Source organism: Lytechinus variegatus, chromosome 16 (assembly GCF_018143015.1).
Source record: "Lytechinus variegatus isolate NC3 chromosome 16, Lvar_3.0, whole genome shotgun sequence".
Lineage (NCBI taxonomy): Eukaryota > Metazoa > Echinodermata > Echinoidea > Temnopleuroida > Toxopneustidae > Lytechinus > Lytechinus variegatus.
This window is the reverse complement of record NC_054755.1, coordinates 1891816-1908507: the sequence shown is the minus strand read 5'-3', so window position 1 is coordinate 1908507 and position 16692 is coordinate 1891816. Positions and strand designations below refer to the sequence as shown.

General features: G+C 38.3%; 1 protein-coding gene across 1 annotated transcript in view; it reads right to left on the bottom strand.

The window, feature by feature from the left end:
* Positions 1 to 14464, bottom strand: part of LOC121429438 (fibronectin type-III domain-containing protein 3A-like) — a 97660-nt gene extending 83196 nt beyond the window's left edge. Inside the window, exon 1 of the mRNA XM_041626432.1 lies at positions 14240 to 14464. The gene's annotated coding sequence lies outside the window, so the exon portion shown is untranslated. The remainder of the gene's footprint in view (positions 1 to 14239) is intronic.
* Positions 14465 to 16692: the final 2228 nt, after the last annotated feature.

The following is a 16692-nucleotide window of genomic DNA, read 5'->3' as shown; positions in this document are numbered from 1 at the left end:
CAGTTTCCAACTAAATAAAAATAATTGCTAGGAATTATAGAAAATAGATGTCTATTTTATGAATATAAAGCTTTAAAATGTGAAATTTCAGCAACTTTTGGTGATGGTTATTTATTTTTTTTTAAGAGCGCAATATTTTGTTCTCCTTATTTTTTTTAAGGAGCGCCAGCGCGATCGCGCTCCTCAAAAATGAAGGTCTGGTGTAAGTTGTTTTTTTCCTGAGCAGAGGTTTTTACCTACACCTATATGCATGCACACCAACTTCGGGCTTGAGTTCAAACTTTGTTCTGGCTTTGTTTGATAACAACACAATTGATGCAAACTGAAGTCCACTTTTAGAGCCGATACACTTTAACCATACTTTAACATAATATGCAGGCTAGAACTACCGCTTAATTCTGATGAATATCCACCTCTAGATAATGTACACTGAAGAACATACCAATCTGAGTTCATACAGAGGTCATTGAAACGTCTTTCTTGCTTGGCTTCCTATCTACAAAAGCATTGAAGGGCGGATAAGTTGAAATCTCATTTCATTGTATCATACAATTTAAAGGAAACCAGTCTGAACTTGGATACATAAAATGTATGCACATATTGCTCTCATTTCTTTATTTCATACATAGATTTCATTCCTTCTCCCCTGTACTGTTCATCTAAATACCAACGCCAAGGTACGTGCATGTGAAATCGTGATCTTTTTGAAAAACAGGATGGTTCTATTTAAGGCCGGGGATGCTAGGAAAGCATTCAAAGGTTAAAAACGGTCTTCAAAAATAGAATGGCTCGTTCACAACTTCATGAAAACATCACTCACTCACAGAATGCATCCAATAATGTTAAACATGGTTATGCTCGACAACCATGTGTGTCTCAGGCAAGAAATAAATTTTTCATTTTCGATGTACTTTTCACATCCTACTGCCTAAATCTATAACATTGGATATTAAGCTTTAACATTCCAATGAATGGGAATTTTCCAGGGCTCTTTTGACCATTTAATTTGGGGGCAAAATCGTCCCAAACCCCCTTGTATTTTTCCCCTGATAGTTCTACATACTGCAGGAGGTCATTTTAAAAGAGATTTATCTACACGGATGATCCTTGAGATACATAGAATTTTCTTTAGATGGTTCAAATAAAATCCTAAAATCCTATAAAGCATTGACAAGTATCAAAGTACCTTTTCTGAGAATTCTTATTCTACACTATAGGGAGTCACACTAGAAAAGATACAGATTAGGGCACCATCTTCAAAAGATAGCGAGAAAAAAATGTTACCCTCAATTTTGTTCAATAATGTTGCAAACTAATGAAGATTTCTCTTTTTTGTTAATAACCGACTAAAACCTGAGTTTATAATCAGCAATCAGTAAGTCATCTACAATGGGTAAATTTGGCAGTGACAGTGTTCAAGTACAGTTAACCTGAAGGATTCTGAGAAAGTCAAAGGCAACAATCCAAGTAATCATGTTTTCTGGCCATAACCAGTCCTTTAAATGTCAAAACACAGACATCTGAAACACGCCCAAGGGATTTTCCCTTATTTTCTTCCATCAAACCCATTACATTATTACATGTAGATTTCATTACATATTCCATTTATAGATCCTGTTTTGATACATTGATAAAAAAAGATGAAATTACTTCTATCAAGTAAATGTTAGACATGGAATATCTAATTACTTAATATGGGGAAAACTTCCAAGGAAATGGACAATAAACTATTGCCAAATATTATAAATACCTTCACCATTTTTAGGGATTTTTTTTAATCATCACATCTTCTTTATTATTATTTTCAAATGTATTGTGTAAGTATAATATACTGTTTACTCATTATCTGGCTACATTTGAAATTTATACAGATATCCCCCCCCCCCCCAAGTGGGAAGTCTCAGAAATGTTGAATATCTCCCTTCCAACCTTGCTCCCCTTCCCACTTCATCCTCTTCCTCCTCCCTCCCTCCTCCCTCCCTCCTCCCTCCCTCCTCTCATCCCTCTCCCTCCTTCCTCCCATTCTCCTCCAGCTCCCTCCTCAAGCTCCTCCCTCCCTCCTCCAGCCCCTTCCTCCACTCACATCCACTTCCCATCCTCCCTCCTTCCACTCATTCTTCCCCGTCTTTGCCCCCCTCCCTCCCCCCTTTCTTAATTTGCTCCTTCTCCTTCCCCCTCCATCCTCTGATTTCCATCCCTCATCCCATTCCCTTTCCCTTTCTCCTCTACATTTCCTCCCTTTTATCTCTCCACTTTCCTTCTCCTTTCCCCTTCTTCCTTCCCTTTCCCTCCTCCCCTTTCCTTTTCTGCTTCCCTCATCTTTCCCCCTTCTCCTCCCCCCCCCCCCCAACTCCCTCCACTTCCTCCCCCTTCCCCTTTGGCTCCCTCTTTTCCATCTTCCTTTCCCTCCTTCACTCCCTTCATTAATTTTCCATCAAGTGATATAGAGTAGGATTCATGTAGGCCTACATATATATCCAAGACATTCATGTCTACATGAAGTAGGTCGGTGAAATGCAGTTCATGTACTGTAGTGTCAATCTAAGCCTAAATTCAATATGTCTAAGGGTGTGTTTATGCTTCCATTGCGAGGACAGAATCAGCGATTTCAAACGTCGATCCAAAACGCCGATCGTAAACGTGGTTCTGGGAGTGCTGTTTATGCTTAACTTTTCAGAGCAAATCATGATCTCCAGCTGGCTTCGCATCGTAAAAGCGAGGTCAAATTGGGCGCGCCTTTTTTCGAAAGTTTTTTTTCCGATTGTTGTTATTACGTGGAGAAAAGCATGGAGCAATACGACTGTATTGCCCGCTGATTTTCATCTCACCGGAAGCATGTACCAAATGACGTCATTTAAACACGTTTACGATCGTGGTTCTGTTTATACTTCCCCAGAAAGCCTGATTCTGGTCAAACGACGTTTACAAACGCACCTTTTTGTGAGTTTACGATCGGCGTTTTGAAACAGCGTTTAAATGAAAGTAAGCATGGACGCAACCGTGTTTTGGACTAACCACGTTTGGAAAAGCTGATTCTGGCCTGAAAAGTGGAAGCATAAACACGGCCTAACTCTACAACCCATTTTTGAAAGCTGTACAGACAATACTTCACAATGCTCACATGTGTGTGGATTAACCTAGATTCAATAATAATTTCTTTGTTTTTTTTCTCCCTTTCTCTCCCCTTCCCACAATATTTGACTCCAACACATCCACGCACACACCATTTTCTTACTTCCTATTTATTGGCATGGCCCTTATGATATTTACAAGAGCCTTGAGCAAAGGCTGAATTACCAGTATCTGACTACACCAGATAGACAGGTGAAGTGTTTTATGTTCGGGGTGGTATTTATTTCACATATCAAAAGAATCATTATTAACTATGAGCTTCACTTTCACTTTGATAGTATGTTTATTTTCATGTAGGCCTATTCAAATTTTTAAAATAATTGATACCTTCCAAAACTAAAGAAGGGCAAAATTATGCAAACACCAGCATGAAATAAAAATGGGTTTCTATAGAGAGGGAGCTACATGTAGGTATCGTAAAAGTGTGATTTTTAACCTAGTCTCTGGTTATTCCTGTAAATAATAGTATACATGTAGAATAGTGACAACTCGGTGCAGAATTCAATATACACCCCTCACCCACAATAGAAAGAATTTGAGTATCATTGTGGCTCTGGATGAAAAATAGACACCAGAGTCCAATACTAGTCTGCAGGCACAGACTATAATTGGTACTCTAATCAACAAGTGGGTCTTGAAAAGAAGAATATCACAAGTTTCAATATAGTGTGCTATTAAATACCCAATCCCATTCAGCCCTGAGTAGGCTGAAAATCAGCCCACCAAGGGTTTGTGCCTATAACTTTTTAAAAGCTGTATGCATGTATGAGTACATCGGCAGCAACCAACAAAAGTTTAGGTGTGCAAGACTAGTCTCTCAGGAACCACTCATTGCAGAGATGCCCCAGTGCATGGAGGTAAACAATGATTGAGTCATTGGTACCTAGAAGTACCAGGTATAATCAGGTCATTGATTCTCTCATTAGCTGTATACACACCCATAGTACATAAATCAATTTCTCTCATTTCCCATTTTGCATTACATATACATCTACATGTATACGTTCCTTAGTAACAACCAGCAAACTTGACCAATGAAATCAAGCTTGAGTATCTGGTGTGCTTTAAGAAAAGAAAAAAAATGCATTGTAGTTAAAATTTATAATATTCTGTTTACATTTAAAATATAGGCCTATATTTTATTTACTCCTCACTAATACTAGCCTTTAATACCCTTTTTACACAGGATTTTCTTAGCCCCGGACTATCGCTAACCCCGTACTATTTTTTTCCTTTTCACACATGCCAAATTGTTATTGCTAACCCTGGATAAGGAATGCTTGCTTTTTACACACGAAACTCGCTAACCCCGGACTAGTGGTTTTTGTCGATCATTTGTAGTACAAGTACTTCACTCGTACACTTTTTACACACGCTAAAATTTCCTTAACCCCGTACTATAGGTGGGGCTAAATTGCTATTTAGCCCCACCTATAGTACGGGGTTAAGCTTAGCCCACTTTCGTTTTACACTAGCGATCTTAACCCCGTATTATCGCTCTTAGCACCGCAATTGCTGGGATAACCCTGCTTTTTTGCAGGGCCAAATAATCCCGTACTAAAGGTGGGGTTAGCCCACTTTGCAAAAATGCTGTGTAAAAAGAAAGTGGGATAAGCTTAACCCCGTACTATAGGTGGGGCTAAATGGCAATTTAGCCCCACCTATAGTACGAGGTTAAGGAAATTTTAGCCTGTGTAAAAAGGGTATAAGTCTCTGGGTCTGTTATGTTTATATCAGATGCCTACTGACTGAAAAAAGACTAATCACAAAATGCGAATGCGACAGGCAAAATATTATTTTCTAATTTGGGGGGCTACTTTTCACAACTTACTGCCTAAATCTGCAACACTGGATAAACTTTAATATTGCAATGAATGGGGATCTCCAGTGCTCCCTTTTTGGCTCTTTTGAGCATTCGGGGTCTATTGCCCCCCCACCCCCATGTAATTTTTTACCTGAAATGTGAGCTTCGCCACAAAGCATTTGGGAACCTAACTTGGATTTCTTATCGTAACCGTTGTTTCTGACTTACGACCATTACCCGACACAGAGCGGGCAATCAGCGAGCATATCGTTCGCATCCATGAGCCCCGTACCTGTAAGCGAACGTACCCAGTCCTATGATGTCATCAGTATTAATGCAGGTTGGCCGTTGGCATGCTCATGAATATTCATACCTTCAGGTCTCTACCAGAATCTAAAAGGATCGCTCAATTGCGCATTCATTTTACCAGCTCTCAGCCACTATTTGACGAGGAATATAGCCAAGTCACAAGACCTTGTAAAAGGCTACACCTAGTATGAATTCACCTGTTGTTGCACTCCAATACACATCTATTACCACACCAATTACCTCACAAAGTAAACACAGGTGATTGAATCGAGGACATTAACACACCCATTACAACACAATTTCAGGTGATAGTTTGGTGCCCTATTCTCACAAATAGAACATTGTGTCAACACAGCACAGTGCAATATTCCTTGAAGGGTTAAAATCTGTTTTAATACTGAAAGTACATGTAGGGCCTACATTTCTGAAAAATGGAAGTTCTGAGTACAAGCTGATGTGAGATCTATCGAACACTAGAACAGTACTATCTTGTCCAATGAAATTGCCTATTTGGATGGAGAGTGGATAGATACATGTATGTAAAATGTAGCTGCAAAAAGTTGTAATAGATCTACAAGTTTAGGTATTTCATAAAACTTTCTATGTATATGCTATCAGTAATTTGCATCAGCATCCGTTACAAGAACAAGAATCCTTGCATCTGATTCACTAGAACATTGCGTGTATACATACTTACATGTATAAATCAAAATCACTGGGGAAGGTTCAGTGAGTGAAATGCACCTTGCGAAAATATGACCATGAACCCGATGTACTCCCCACATATTGCACATTCTGCAGATTTTTGACTGGTAGAAGCACATGCAACAGACCTAGTCTACAAGCACAGACTCATATTTGACACTTTAACCAATGATGGGTCTAGGGTAAAGACTAGACGCCAAAGGCTCTGTCTGTGAAGCCAGCCACAGAACATGTACATAGTAAATCTAGTCTCATTGCTTCAGACTGCAATATGCCACTTGTGAAAAACATGGGCCTGTGCCTGCAGACTAAAACAGACCTGTATATTTATCACTTGAGTTTTCCAATCAGGCATCCTCTAGTCTGCAGGCACAGACCCTGATTGAAACTTTTATCAACAAATGTGTCTACATGCAAAGACTAGCACATACAAAACTCGCTATACATGTATAACACAAGGCATGAATAGGCTGCAATTCAGACCCTTTACTCGAGTGAAGGATTTGCACAGCAGATTAGGCATCCTCAGTGCATTGGGCCTTTAGTACCTCTCTGCATTCTTGCACGTTCTTATCATAAACCACAATTCCTATTGTAGACACCCCTTCTTCTAATACTGTACCAACCCATTTTACCAGGATGGAAATTTAATATAAAATCTATTAGATTATCAACTTTTTGGACATGTTTTCAACGTGTTGGCCCACTGGATGTTTAATGTTTTATCTTCAAGTCTGTTATTGTTCCATTATATGCTGAAAGCAAGAATCAATCATTATAACTTTGAAACCCTTAACTCAGAAAAGCTCTAGATTTTGAATGTGTATGTAGGTCTACACAAATGGTTGCAAATATCAAAATTAATTAAATGATCATTAAATGACATGTAAAACTCAACAGCACAGAAAGAAAGTGCATCTTACAAACAGGCCTACATTTTGCAAAAGAAATATAGGACTACACAGTAGGCCTATAACTTATAATAAAAATCTATCTCTGCAAAACATGCCTACATGCATCAGACTACTTGTCTGAGAAATCTGACCCACACTTACTAGAAATTTAACAAGAAATGGCCCAGAGAGAATGTCTGACAACACTGTCTGGAAATTCAGTTTAGAAACTTTTGATTCATGACATAAGTCAACTCCACAAAATCTCCCATTGACAAATGTGCAATGGATTCATAACCTGGAGAAATTATGAAACTGTAAATAATAACAAAAAATTACATCAGAGTCATGAAAAGTTTTCTTTTCTAGTCTTCAAAATGGTGCATTTCCAAAGGGTAAAGTAGTGACATCAACCAGCCAAAGTACACGTTGCACTAAAAATGAAAACTGAAATAGAATATTTTCCTTGGAGGATATCTCCCAGAATTAATTTTAGCTTTTAATAAAAGAAAGAAGGATACAGTCACAACAATAAAAACACCTGTTTCGATTATCAGAGCTATTTATGTCTGGGCGGAAAATCTTTCTTCATCTTTTCTGAAGGATTTCCGGGGTCAAAATCAGAAGACCACAGATCAAATGGCTATTTGGATTCAATTCACCTCAGGAATCTTTCTCACAACACAAAGAAATCTACTACACCATTCACTGTACATTTCAAGTGAACAAATAATGAATGTACAATGTATGTCATATACTTGTACATGCAAAACAAATGGCAGCTTCAGATAAATTTGGATGACAACTCAAACTAAAATCAAACTAAATGTGTATATGTAAATTGCTTGCGACATACTACACATTTCAGCCATTATACTTCATGAAAGAATTTGCGTGTACAAGGTTTCCTATCGTCTGAATGATGCTATAAGAATTATTCCCCGGACAGCTAATATGCAGACAAACAGCAAGAAAAGCCGACTCAGACTGTCATGTCTGTACAGGAGGGGTGTCTTCATCAGTAGGTGGTTTCAAACTGACTCGATCACAAGAATCCCTGTTCAATTACGAGAACTTTTTTAGGCTAAAAATACCCATTAATTTATTCCTGCATTCACACCGCCCTGAACCATACCCTTCGGGATAAATTCCTGAAGTTACGAGCATGCGCAGTATGGTCTGATAAACAGGCAAGGCGCGAGATTCAAAATCACTAGCCCAGCAGCTACCCACGGCGCCCGCGCCCAACGACACGCTGGGATAAAAAGTTCCCGAAAATTGCTTTCACATCGCCAAAATACCTGCAACCTTGGAAAAATCCCCGCGAAAGTTCTCGTAATTTCGCCAAGTACCTACTATTTAGCGGGTATTTTCTTTCGGGGAAATAACGCGTAGTTTGCTTTCACATTACCAAAATACCTGGTATTTTCTGATCGGAGAATACCTGGAACTGACGAACTTCGAGGCGGTCTGTAACCACCTAGTACAAACTTGTCTAGCCTGCTATTGCTGATCCAATGAAGTTGCCCGGTCAGAGGATAGTGGGCCCATTTTCAGCTATAGACCGCTATTTCACTCAAAACATCAGCCCGAAACTTACAGTAGAATATACCACTAAACCGCAATATTTGAATTTTTTTCATCGACCCGAAATTATGCCCGACCCCATGATGCCTTTATGGAGTCATGATTGAGAGTTGGAGACACCACAAGCAAATTGCATAATAGACATGCAATACAAGTATCGTGCCTCTGCGAATGTATGCCAGCTTCAGGCTTGAGCTCGAAGTTCAAAACTTCATTCCTACTTTGTTCTATATGAAGATGCCATGCACATTGAAGCTCGGTTGAGCTTATCCATCATGAAGCAGGCTGGAGAGGCTACTTCGTTCTGGTGAAGACTCATCCAGACTGTCGAGTCAGTGGGACTAGTAAGAGTCAGTATAGTACAGGTCTACATGTACATGTATGTGGAGTAGGATTGCAAGGGAAAAGCCAACTGAATACCAGATTTCAAATGATTGACACATTCAAATTGAAATAATATTAGTCTTCATCTTCATTCCTCCATGTTGTTCTATTTCTGTAGGTCTGAAATTTGTTTCTACATGTATACAAATTTTAAATATAAACCCAATCAGAGGTAACTGTTCCCAGACTACATGGCATCAAAACTGTTGTGCCCTTCTGTTCAAAAAAATTGGTAGAATTTGTTAACTTCATTTTATTCAAACATCTCCTGTAAGATGCAATGGTAGGTTTGTAACAAGTTTTTCATGTATGTTGCGAGACCTCACTTACACTGTGCCTATTCACAACAGTAAAAGAAAAATGGATGGGGTAGTTTGTTTTCCTTCTCTGGACTGTAATGTGAGGAACAAAACATAAAATCAGATAAGAAATTTAGAAATGAATAAATATTTGAAGTAAATGCTCCAATTCACAATTTGAAGGCAACTCCAATTGTTTGACATTGTAAACCATGTTGGTCGGTCGTAACACTGTTAACACAAGGAAAGCAGATCTCATCAGCATTTGTGAACAACTTTGTCAGTACATTACTGAGAGTGTTGTGATCAAGCACATTCCCAAAAAATCAAATGCAACTTGACTTTTCAACCGATGAAATGCACATATTAGGGGACGGACTACACGTCAGAATGTCCATTTTCTCATTCACTTCAATGCATCTGATAGCCAATTCAAACATATCAGGGTCTGTTCAATGCAGACTAGGCAGGTAGAAACACTACCCAGTGATAAGGCCATTGGCATGTCTCTTGGGAGATTGGGGAGGCACAAATGTAGCTCTACTTCCTGTCTGGGTCCTCCTATGTCAAACTGGAATGTCTGACCCTCACAGCTGTCTGCTAACTCACTGCAAGAAAACTTTGTGAAGGAACGAAGGCACACGCAGGTTCCAAGAGTCTGCTCGCCAATTTAGACTTTGGAAATGTATGCAGAGAAACCACAAAAAGAGAACATCAAAGTCAACAAGCGAAGATACAGCAACGCTACTACTGCACATGGGTGTGGAATGGTCAATTGATCTGACAGATGGCCAGACAACTTTTATGTTTACATGCCCCACCCATTTCCATGCAATACAACAGAAAAAATATACGTGTACAACATAGGCCTAAGCTCTACTTGTAAAGATATGATTTTTGTGTGTCAAATAATATATCATATTAATGCCCATTCCAATAGACGATTCAAACACGGTATTTCTGACAGAGATTCCTACTACTCCTCTCTTTGAGAGACTTCGTGTTATACAGCAATCTGTAGACATGCACGTACAGGCCTAAATGTACTGTAGTACACTCTTCAATGTACGATACATACTGTACTTAATCACTGCTCATACCGAGTAGAACATACACTATTCATGTACAACCATGCCATAACCACTACAGGAAGGGGGGGGGTTCCACTCTGAAAAGTACACACATACATGTCTGTGTGTAATTTCATTCATAAATTTACAAGAAGCAATGATCCTGAAATATCATTGGTTCACAGAAAATTCTTGCTAATATAAAACAATTTGTTAATTATTAAAAGATTACCCTGCTCTTTCTTCTCAGGTTGGCAGTAAATATTAGTTTTTCCATTCATGATCATACTAAAAAAAATGATTATGGAATATGGATAAGAGTCAATCTTTTAATAACAAAATTCAAATCAAAAGATATCCATTTGGAATTTGTAAACAGTGATTTTTGTTGTTTTCATCAAGTTGCCAAATTGAGGATACACTGCAACTCTATTAAGCCCATAGGTTAAAACAGACACATTAATTACTGGGGATAATTTCATATTGGCCTGGGAATCCTATTGTTAAACCAACTAGACCACAAACCACAAATATAAGGACAAATTAAACCGCAGTTTCTATGAAGCTTTCACAAAACCGAAATGCCTCCATAAAAAAATACAATATAGACCCGAGACCTTTATCCGGCTTCTCTGTACCATAAGTTTCTCTGGTAGATAAATTATAATAAACACCGTGTTCAGATACAAAAATTGTACTGGAAAGAACAGCGTATTGCCGAAATACAAAAAGTGTAGGCCTATAGCCTACTGCAGCCCACGTGGATGATTGCATGTATATATTTCTATGTGTGAACATGATGTGCTAATGTATAATGAAATGTAAAACCCTCACATTTTTAAAACAAAACACCATTATCTCTATGAATTATGCAGCATTTAGAGCTGGGCTGGGCTATACATGAGCTCCATTATCATGCTTTACAGAAGAAGTTAATGATATCATATCATCATGTGCACAGAAACACTGCACATTTGCATGTTTTTTTTTCTCATTATTGCAGATTCTGTCTGAACTGTCACCAGGCTTTACAGTGAAAATAATTTTCAGTATAAAAGAGCTTTATGTCTGAACATGCTGAAATCTATTGTTCACCTTTACAGGAAAACCACAGGAATTTTTATTATTGGTTGTGTAAACATGGACAGCCAGATCAAGCAGTGTACACCTTTTTATTCACAACCAAGAGTAGACCGCGAATGTAACCTCAAGAATTGCGGTTATGAAAAATATATATATAAACCTACAGTATATGCTGGCCTATCATTTGTTTTGTACACAAAACTGAAAATGTGTCCCACAGAAAAACAGGTTTGATGGTAGATATTGGCGCTTGTTTTAGGTTGAAAAGAAAATAGACTTTTTATGCATGCAACAAAGAGTGACGAATCGTTTGGGAAGCAGGGAAAAAAATTACACGGGGGCAGGGTGCTACATAAGCACTTGCCCGATTGCCTGGGGCAAGTAAAAGTTAGAGTCGGGCAAGTGTTTTAAAGTAAAGACCAAAACTACTTGCCCAATTTGGGCAAGCAAAATTCTCACAGTAGAATGACCAAAATTAGGGTCGATATGTGATATTAACCCTAATTTTGGTCATGGCAGGTAGATCACTCAGTTCATGTCAAAAGAGAGAAAAGGTCAATGATTTATAAAACCGCAAAATTTTCTTTTGAAGAGAAACTTTTTTCAAGAATTTTTTTCGGGCAAGTAAAATAGATTTTTGGGCAAGTATTTGAAAATTTACTTGCCCAACTGGGCAAGGGCTTCTAAAAAGTTATGTAGCACCCTGCACTGGGGCTGGGGCCGATTTAGCTCCCCGAAATGCTCAAAAGAGCAAAGGAAACTAAAAAAGCGAGCCCTGAAAATCCCCAATCATCACATTGTTCATCCAATGATGCATATTTAGGCCGTAAGTTATGAAAAGTAGCCCGCAATTTTTTTAATTTTTATTTTTTGCCTGGATGGTATGCTTTTGGTGCTTGTCTTACATTGAAGTAGGCCTATCATGTATTGAACAAAACAATAGTGACAATTTGGTTGGGAAGGTATTTTCAGGTCCAAGTGACATTTTGTATTACAAATAGCTGCATGTGGCAGTCAGAGGCATAACAAAAGGATTAATGTGAAAATAATTTCTACCATACACAAACATCCTTTCAAAAATTTCAAACAAATTACACAAAATATTGTAAATATGGTCCACAGAAGTTAAAATTCCTGGAATTCCCCAGTGTATACAATGATTAGAGATGGCACTACCAGATGACACTCCCACCATTGACATGCATTGTTTATTTATAAAACATGGACAGCTGTCATTTCAAAACAAAGGCTGTTTGACAATAGGAAATGTCATACTTTGGACCCACTATTGTTTGGTTTGAAAGGGCAAAGTGCATTCAATGTAAACATTGGAACCTACATGTATGTGAAGTTTAACTTAATATACTGTATGTGCACATTTTATGATATCTTTTTGTATCAAACAAACTTTGCAGGGTTATTTTTATACACTCAATATAAACAAACAAGATTGTGAGCCTCACTTTCTATTGAATTGTTTATTGTCAAAGGACCTATATTTAGTTGGCTCAATAAAAATTATCTAAGCTTAAACATGGACTTCATTCACTTAACAATAAATTAGAATTAGCATATTTTGGTGTGGATCCCACTGTTTCCCCACATCATATCATAGTTGGATTTTAGTGAATAACAAATAAAAAACATGTACAATCAAGGGTTTTCTGTCCTCAGTGTATTCATTAGTATTAACAATAAATCTAAAATATGTGTTTAAATTACCGATATTAAGAAAATTAATAAATATGATGTATGTAAGCCTACATTGTAGATGTATATTGAAATATTTGGAGGTCTGGACTGGCTAGGTCAAGGGGAGTTTACATGTAAATCAGAATGAAAACTTCTAGTAGACAATTGTGTGACCCGATGTACCTTTTTTTAACAATTGCTATGGTACAGGTTATATCAATAATGGTTATTATTTGATCATTGGGGGTGGGGGAGGTTGGGCCCATTTCTCAAAGCCAGATAGTGTTAGAGAAATCAACACATTCCTACACGTGTGGAAAGTTGGTGGGATTGTCCTTATTAAACATGTACATGTACATGTAGGTTCACATTCAATCAAACTTCCAAAGTAACCAACCCATACCAAACATTACCTTTTGACTTTGTTGGATGTAGGGTGTACCTAGGTAAATGTTCCTCTATGGAAAGGTACAGTTTGAGCACTTCCTTCCGGTCCAAGGTCAAACGGGGCACTAACTAGCTCTTTTTAGATTCACTTCAACACCAGTTTCCTACACGATTTCCTGCACTGTTTCCTGTAATATTTCCTGCATTAATTCCTACAGCAGGTTCACAGACCCAAGTTTCACATCATATTAAGGGGGCTGACTCTAGGGGAGGCTTTTGATACAGATTAAACACAAAAATTTCGAACCATGTTGTCTATAAAGTTGATAACCTGTAGCATATTTTTATAGGAGTGCTGGTAATGGTATTTATATTTGGCATTAAATTGTATCGCTTGGTTAGACTCACCGCCAACTTCATGATAAATAAATATGACAAATAGAGCCAAATATTTGCATTTTTAAGGTTTTTAATCTAAAAAGGTCTATCATAGTACTACATGCACATATATAGGCCTATGTGGTCCTTGATAGAATCTAATGAGATGATAATCAACTTTGATCAACGTATATTGAAGGAATTTGAAACATTCCTCTAGATTGACACATTCGGGAATAAATCAACAGGATCAAGCAATTCTCAACATGTTTTAAACAGGCAATAAAAAAATGAAATATTTAACAATATCTGTTCAAAACCAGAGTTCTCTGACAATGCTTTCCTTTATATTCTTGGTATAGCAGAAAGATCTGTGTGTAGTCCAACAGTCCCAGCACAGACGGAGACAATGAAAATCACAAAGTCAACAATGATAACAATACAACGCATACCAATATATGCTCAACTTTATAAGGCCTAGTTCAATGCAATTCAAAGTGCACAGTGGGTACATACCTCATGTATTTTGCATTCCAGAGCGTTCTATAAAGCCTAAAGAGTTACCAGCACTCCTTGGTTCTATGAAAACCTTCAGCATGTAAATTCATGGTACTGATTCCAATAAATCCACTTTTGAGGAGAGAATGGGATAGAAAACTTTGAAGGACCTGTTCAGAGGAGTTTCAGTGAATTTCTATACAGAATTTTGATACTGTTACTGAAGGTAAACAGCATCCAGTCTCACCTCAAGGCTTATATGAATTTTCTTAAAAAGCTCTAACAGCAATAGTGAATGACTTTCAATACAAAATTTATTTAGAAAATCAATATCAAATTCATACATAATCAAAACTCCTACATATGACAATGTCCTTACAATGACCCCTTCATATCAATATTCACAGTCAAGAATTTTAACAGATAAATTCAACAAGAAGTGTTAAAGGGTGTGAAAACTGCTAGACTATCAAACAGGCTGCACTGCCTTCGCTGAGCGCAGCATGAAGTTGGTTTTCCCATGGATGAAACACTGCTGACCATGCCATTTACTGGAGTGGGTCCACGAGCCTTGCATTGTCACAAGAAAAAGTGTCCTACTGCTCAACGTTGAATTTGCTGGGGGAATTCATGATTACCCTTGCTGGCTATTTCTAGGGAAGGCTGAATAGACATCTCATTTTTCAAGCACAGGAGCTAAAATATGATGATCATAAATAAAGGGATTTCAAAACAAAGTTGACCCAGTGTGTTCACAACCAGTTAAAAGGTTTTTAACAATTTACAAGAGATGGTAAGTTCAAAGACCAGCTACATGTATGCGGGAGATCGCACGAATTGTGATGTATGTGTTAAAAAGAGATTTGAGATGCGCAAGGGTCCCTAATGCGGGAGTCTCACCCACAATGCGTGGGACTTGGCGCGTCTGTCATATTGTAATAAAGTCATCTTTGTATGAACATGAAAGGGGTGCAAACCAAGATAAATACATATCTTTCTGAAACATAAACCTTTCCCCTACCTCCCCTCTCTCCCCCTTCCCCCCTCCCCCCCCCCCCTCCCTCCTTCCCTAGTCTGCAAGCACAGACTCGTATTTGAAACTTCAACCAATAACTGGTCTAGAGTGAAGACTAGACGCCAAAGGCTTTGTCCACGTACAGCCAGCCACAGTACATGTACATAGAGAATCTAGTCTCATTACTTCAGACTGCATTATGCAGTATGCAAACTGTGAAAACCAAGGGTCTGTGCTTGCAGACTCCTCCTCCCCAGTAGGCAATAGTGCTGTAGTCTGCAGGCACAGACCCTGATTGGAACTTTGATCAACAAATGTGCCTTCACAGCAAAGACTAGCACATACAAAAATTGCTGTTCCAATCCCTGAGTGAGAGAGAGCCTTCAGTACACAAGGCATGAGTAGGCTGCACTTTCAGACCCTTAACTCAAGGTGAAGGGTTTGTCCATCAGACTAATAGCGCTGCTGCTGGGGGGGGTAGTGTGGGGACTTATTCTGCTGGACTGAGACATGTTTTGAACAGACTAGCTTCCCCTGCCACCCATCAAGTTCGCATTCTTGCTATCAACCAAAGAAGAAGATTACTGCTCTGAAAAAGCTCTGTGCACCAAGGTCAAAAGTTCATACAACTGTACATCCAGTACTTTCATGCAAGTCTGTGTGTGACCCCTTTGCCCATTTCAAGACCACTGAAGTATCCAGAATTCCTTTCAAACTACAATGTAGGCCTATATGTAAGTATCAAGCATTAGGTTACAAAAGCTCACAACTAATACATGTAGGCCTATTAAAAAAAAATCCTATTAGTACAGCTGACCGAGGTTAATACATGTATTGTTTACTTTGTATGAAATTTTATCAAACGGGGAAAAAAAATCTAGTTATTCCCCTACCAAATTGTACAAGTTCCAGAAACAAATATCCTGAGCTCATCATGGATGCTTTGCAGTTTCTGACAACTACAGAATGTAGAGGTTACCCCCATGCATAAATGTGGCTTTACAGTATGCTATAATCCATTCATAGCAATACACAAAATGTACTTATAAAGGTCAGTGAACCTGTATCTATCACAAACATCAGATCAGGTTTTACGTCATTCAGAGATAAGGCTTTCGGTTTGAGTTGATTTTAATAAAGCTCTGATGTATGAAGTACCGTAAGTAACGGTGTATTAACCGCACCCGTGTATTAACCGCACCCCCAACTTTGGACTAAAAAAAAAAAAAAAAATCTTACATTTACATGCATATTTGAGGTACGAAGAAACAAAATCGAAGTTTTTAATATTTCAAAGTATCCAAAGAGATCACCGGTATGCGGAAATCTGCTGTTCTTGATCAATTCATCTACAAATGTTGTCCAGTTTTTTTCGGCTTCGTGCCGTCTCTCTCGTGCATGGTTTACATGGTATCTTATGAAAAGCAAACAGGAAGGCAAAAAAAAGCTGGCGCGA